Here is a 6,510-nt window from a genome sequence, read left to right as displayed (position 1 = left end):
CCCAGCAGGGCTTCCCTGAACTACCCTTTAGCCATCCCTAGCCGTTTGTTTTCCCGTGGGCCCTGGTTGTCTTCCATGTGAATCTGAAACCCAGAGTACATGGCATGGCCTCTGAAGTCCTTCCTTCTCCAAGAACTGCCTGGTTCTTCCCCTTCCCAAGTCCTGCTTCGTGAGTGTTTGGATTTCAGTGCATCTTCGGTTTGCTGAAGTTCATCCAGGTTCATCCAGAAGAACCCCAATCAGTTCAAACTGTAAGTCCCTCATCGGGGATGGGGTATGTGGTGTGAGGTAGGGTCATGCTGGAGAGGTAGTCAGGGGCTAGGGCTAGGAGGGTTGGCTATGCCACACTAAGGATCTGTCAAGGTCATTGATGGACTGTTAATGATTTCTCTCTCAGCCTAATAACTTGTAGAAATTGTCATGTTATTCCAACATAGCTGGAAATAGGGATACTAGCATCAACAGCAAGAACACCACCCACATTTACTGAGCGCTCACCATGAGCCCAGCGCACACATGATTTAATTTAACGGTCACAAGAACACTGTGAGGGAGCTGCTACGACTTTGGCTACTTTACAGATGAGGAACGTGACACTCAGAGAGGTTAAGTAACATGACTAATGCCCCACAGCTGGTAAACGATGGAGCCAGTGATCTAAGCCAGGTCCATTCGACACCCATGTCCACACTCTTGCCTTGCTGCTCACAGGCATTTGATGCTGAGTCATTTCCTGTTCATTTGGTGAGTTAATCCCAGTCCCTTCCACCTTCACTTATAGGTCAAGTGGTCTTGTTGCTCTTGGATTTCTATCTGGTTTCTCCACCTTTGTGCTAATATGGCACCCTGAATTGGGCACAGTGTGTGAAAAGGCTATACAAATCAACTTGCCCAGTGTGGCCAATTCTGCCTCCCACAATGATACTGTGTGTTCTCCTTAACTAGGTGGGAACCAGAAGGGTCACACCAGCGGCCTCCACCCTTTAGAGGAATGAGTTCCTCTTTATTCTGGCCAACACCACAAAATACTCTGGAAAGAGGACAGGAGGCTGGTGTCCTGATGTTCCTCAGCCCTCGTCTTCTGTGGCTTAGTCATGCCCACTGAGTCCTGGAGCCCAGAGGGCCCATGCATGCTGTGGTCTCCACACCCAGCCAGGAGAAGCCGGAAGCTGGGCAGGTCGCACTGCCCTCCAGCAGAGGCTGTCCCGGTTTACATACCCACCCGCGGTGAATGGGAGTCTGCGTGTGCTCACCACCACAGGGACCATCCTTAGAGGAAGTAGATGACGGGGCAGAGGCCACTGGGGCTGATGAAACAGCCACCCACTCCTCTCCATTCCTGAGCTTTTCTTGCAGTCACGTTGGGGTCATAGGACTAGTTCTGACCGATGAGCAGATGCATTCAGAAGTCACTGTACTTTCTCTAGCTCTCTCGCTTTCTCTCTTTTTCTCTGCCAGGCTGACTTTGGAGACCACAAATTGCAAATGATGGTAGCTAGACCTGCTGAGGACTGTGGCCTGGGTGAATGTGGTTGCTAATCTTTGAAGATGGCCTCAGTGAGCCACACCACCTCGTGTCCACACCTGTTTTTGTCTGTTTGAGCTGCTGTAACAAAATACCCCAGTCTGGGTGGCTTATAAATGACAGACATTTATTTCTCACAGTTCTGGAGCCTGGAAAGTCCAATATCAAGGTGCTGACAGATTCGGTATTTGATGAGAACTTCCTGCTTCATAGACAACTATCTTGTATGCATGTGTCCTCCCCCTCCCCCCATGGTAGAACGGGTGAGGAAGCTCTCTGGTCTCTGAAAGAAGGGCCCTGGACTCAAGCCAGAGGCAATGGTGAGGAAAAGAAAGAATGGTTTTGATCTTCGTACATTCATTCATCAGTCCATCCCTCTATCTGTCATCCATCCACCCATCTACCCAGCTACATCCATCCACCCATCTACCCAGCTACTCATCTATCCACCCACCCATCCACTTACCCACCTACCTATCCATCCATTCATCCATTCATCCATCCATCCATCCATCCATCCATCCATCCATCCATCAATCCATCCATCCACCTTTCCATCCATCCATCCATCCATCCATCCATCCATCCATCCATCCATCCAATCTTTGTTAGAGCTTGCCATGGGCCAGGCCTGGGGATCATTTTAGGGTAAAGCAGATATAGTCCTGGCCTTTGTTGCAAACACTTAGTGAATTCCCTCAAGTCCCGAAGTGCTCAGGTCTCATAATCAAGCTCTGTTCTCCACACAAAGGTAACAGTGCGGCTTCTCCCCCAGCTCCTGCTCGGGGCCGAGCCCTGTAACTTGTGCTCTGTATCCACGCTGCTACTTTACATCCCAGCAGCAATAACGTGAGGTGGGAACTGTTCAGACGTGAGGGGACCGGGGCTGAGAGAGGGGGGGTTGGCATTCCCACCAGAAGCCAATGGCCACCAAATCTCAGTGCCCCCGCCCACACTCCCCTGGGCCTTCCCCAGTTCCGGCCCTGCCCGACGCACTCTGGACATCGGAATTTACCTTCTCACGCAGGCAACGCAGAGGTGATGCTGGGAAGTGGAGATGTGAGGGCGGTGATGGGCGTCCATCACTATCAGAGGAAGGGACGGCCATGGGTTAGCTTTATGACCAACGGACGTAGTTTCTATGGGAAAGTGCATGTCAAGCTCCAAATGACTGACTTGGGAACACAGTCCTGGAACTTGGCCTGTGCATAAACCAGGGACTGTCTGTAACAGTAAAGATTGTTTATTTTGAACGTGGACCTAACCGGACTTTCCTTTCCTCTTTCTCTTTTGTTTTGTTATGCTGTGCAAAGACCCTGTTCTAGCTAATTGGCAAAAAACACGCTGTCCCTTAGCAGAGAATACATTTTCGTAAATACCCCTTAGAGATTTATTTCTTCACTATGGAAAATGTAATTCTGTTTTCCTAAGTGACGGGATGTGTTTATGCAGGGACTCCGAGTGGGCTCCGGGCCTGGCCAGATGGTTCTGGCTGTGCTCTGTGTAACATGAGCCACGCAGCCCTAGGCCCTCCTCGAGCCGCGTGACTCCTGGGGGTGGGGGGTCTGGGTGGCTGTACGGCTGCGTGACCGCGCACATAGAGCCGTACCTACAGGACGCACGGTTCTGCACCCTGGACACCTTTGGTGGCATTTAGGACGGGACAGGGCTTGCTGGAACTGCGGCTTGTCCCCCCCCCGCTGAGTGTGAGTCATGCCTATTTTCAGCCGCATCACGCACCCAGGTGGGTGCTAACTGCTGTTTCCTTTGTCCAACGGCGAGACAAGCTGAGCACTGGGCATTTCCCAGCAGGTATTCAGGCACACACGACTCCTAGCAAGGCTGGCAACGTTGGGGGAGAGGGGAGGAAATTGGCCATTTTGGGAACTGGTGACATGACGGCAGTGACATTTGTTGAGTGGCTTTATGGGCTCTGCAAGCCAATTGGCTGGAGCAGGGATGGCAAAGAGCAAGGCCCTTGCCTTGTCCCCCATTTATCCTACCAGTGGCAGACATGACTAAGTGATCGTGATGCTCTCTCTTGTTGGGCTTGGCCAGCCTCCAAAAGGGGCCTCCATTGATTAGCAATGTCTGTCTCTGGGGGCGGGGCCGGGAAGCGGTGCCCGGCTATTTACCTCCTGGGTTGGAGGGCATTGGTATATAATTTGGTTATTTTATTTTTTTAATTAAATTTTTATTTTTTTAAAATTCTTTTTCTCTTTATTTTATTCATTTTTTAATATTTTTATTATATTATGTTAGTCACCGTACAGTACATCCCTGGTTTTTGATGTAAAGTTCGATGATTCATTAGTTGCGCATAACACCCAGTGTACCATGCAATACGTGCCCTCCAGTTATTTTGTAGAATTTTCTTGTATCTGCTTTATCGACAACAGCTTATCAGTACGTACAGAGCATCTCATTGGAGGTTCCAGCAGGTGGACCTTGAGTTGAGAATTTGGCTGCAAGTCGTTTATCTGGGGGGTGGTCCGGCAGGCAGGGCAGTGGGGTGGGGAGACAGGGTGTGTGACCGCCTGGTTATCCGCGGAGGCCCCGGGCCTCCTAGGGACCATGCAGGACGTTGGCGGAATTGCCCTCTCCAGAGGCGAGGAGGCGAGGACTTCCTTCTGGTGCTTCGGCATGTCATGGAGGGCTGCTCCCGGACCCCTGGCGCCGGCTGGGGGCTGTGCACGCTCTTGTGTCCAGAGAGAGCCCTGAGGCCGGGAGTGGGGCCCTGCTGTGAAGTCAGGGCTGTGGGTGTGCACGGGGTCTGCTGGGGAGAAGTCTGATGGTGCCATGGAAGAGAGCTGCAGGTGCGGCCGCCAGCTTCTCCGGCAGCCATCAGGCCTGCCTGTACCCGAGGGGAATAGTGAACCCGACGAGATAAAGTCTGTGGGAACGCCTGTCTGTGTTAGAGATCTCCGTGACCCTCTGTGTGGAGATGGCTCTTGACGGCTGCTTTCCTTCTGTGGGGTCCTATCTTCCGTGGAACTCCGGGAACTGCCCTTTCTGATCCCCCACTTTCCACCCAGCTGGGCATGTGACCTGAGCAGGGCCCACCTGAGTCTTCCCTGGGCTTGATTTGTGGCGCTGGGAGACAGAGGACCTCTGGTCCCAGTGCAGGTGGTCACTGTCCCCGGGTGGTGGGTGGCTGGGAGGGGTGGGGAAGGGCCCTGATGACCTTTTTTGAGACCTGGATCCAGTTGTCACCAAGACCAGTGCTATTCTTGAACTTCTCTGCTTAGGTGGGTGGGGGGATTGTCTCTGCTTGAGTCCATTGGAACTGGGGTTTCTGTGACTGGGAAGTGATGTTGACCTGGCTGGGGTGTATTTGCTCAGAGCAGCATGGCCTGACCAGCATCAGGTGTCAGGATGGGAAAGTGTCTGGGGTGCCTGGGTGGTTCAGTTGGTTAAGCGTCTGCCTTCGGCTCAGGTCATGATCCCAGGGTCCTGGGATCGAGCCCCAGGGAGCCTGCTTCTCCCTCTGCCTGCTGATTCTCCTGCTTGTACTCTCTCACTGTGTCAAATAAATAAAAATCTTAAAAAAAAAAAAAAGGATGGGGAAGGGTTTCCTGTCAGTTGGATTCACCCCAGGTACAGTGGGGGAAACTTTGCAAGGTGTCTGCTGGGATCCCCTATCCTACCCTAGCCCCCTAGTGGCCAGTATCCTCCAGCCCCTGCCTTACCCTGGACCCCTCTCCCCCCAGGAGCCCCCTGTGGCTCCTTGCCCCACAGCACCAGAGAGTGCTCAGGCTTCCCAGTCTCTGTCTTTCATTCTCAGCCCTCGAGGAGCTCCTGTGGTGACTTCATAGGTGGCTTCTCTGAGAGGTGCTTTTGTAGCTCCTTAGTAAAATCTGGAATTCTCATCCCTTCCCCCAAATACCTGGGTTGGGGAGGACAGAGAATGAGCAGTCCAGACGTCAGAGGTCTGGGCTTGGGGGGCTGGGTGAAAGCCCTCTGATGCCTGGTCATTCAGCCTGAGAGCGCAGGTAAAACCTACTGTCTGTCACGTAACCTGTTGCCATTTCATTTATCTCAGGGCTCAGGGACCTTAGTCCACCGGGCCGTGTCTTTGAGGGCAGCAGACTGGGACAGATTTAGCCTGGGATGTCTTACCGCGCCTGTCCTGTTGGCACGAGGACCCTAGTGCCATAAGCAGGGTCCCCATCAGAAGGTTGAAAAGTTGGGGTGGGGTCTGGCTCCTCAAACCCCACAGATGAGCCTGTCCCTGGACGATGTGCCCCGCCTCCACTGCTCCCCAGCCCCCCTCCCCTTCTCTTCTCGTAATTTGTAGTCTGCATGCCTCCTTCCTCCTGTCAGAGAACATACTCCCCTGGCAGTCTCAGGCTCCAGCCCCTCTCCAGGACGTCCCTGGTCCTCCAGCCAACATGACTGTCCCTCCTCTCCCCCTGTCCCCATAGCATGTAGGTTCTGACCTCTCCAAGCCCTTGCCTAACTCCCGTGAGCTGCTGTCAGAGCTTTGCTCCGTGGCCTGGCTGCCTTTGGGGCCAGATTTCCTTGCCGGAGGAAGGATGCATGAGGTTGTAGACATCTCTGTTGCGGGGTACAGAGAACCCGCCAGGCACGTGGTGGGTAGTGGGCGCTCACTGGGTAGGGACTGAGCTGACCCCCCTGCAGGGCCGCCTCCCTCTCTCTCTGCAAGGCTTGTTTTCCTTTGTGGCCACAAGACGGAGGCAGTTTGAAAAGGCTCAGCAGAGCAGCAAGGGGGCCAGGGCTGCTCAGGGGGAGATGGAACCTGCCCCCATCCAGCGGTTAATGAGCCAGGAAGGGGTGGGGGGTGGCGCCCTGTGCTGCTCAGTCAGCCTCAGCGGACATGTTTCCCAGCTGTTGTTCATTTGCGTGGGGGACCGAACAGGAAATGGGTCTCAGCTGTGGTGGGAGGGGTCCTGAGTTAAAAGTGAGGGAGATGCGGCTGCTCCAGGGACAGATGCTGGGAGGGACTCTTTGGGGACCCAGTGATG

Source organism: Ailuropoda melanoleuca, chromosome 2 (genome assembly GCF_002007445.2).
Source record: "Ailuropoda melanoleuca isolate Jingjing chromosome 2, ASM200744v2, whole genome shotgun sequence".
In the NCBI taxonomy this organism is placed as follows: Eukaryota; Metazoa; Chordata; class Mammalia; order Carnivora; family Ursidae; genus Ailuropoda; species Ailuropoda melanoleuca.
Note: the sequence above shows the minus strand (reverse complement) of the source record.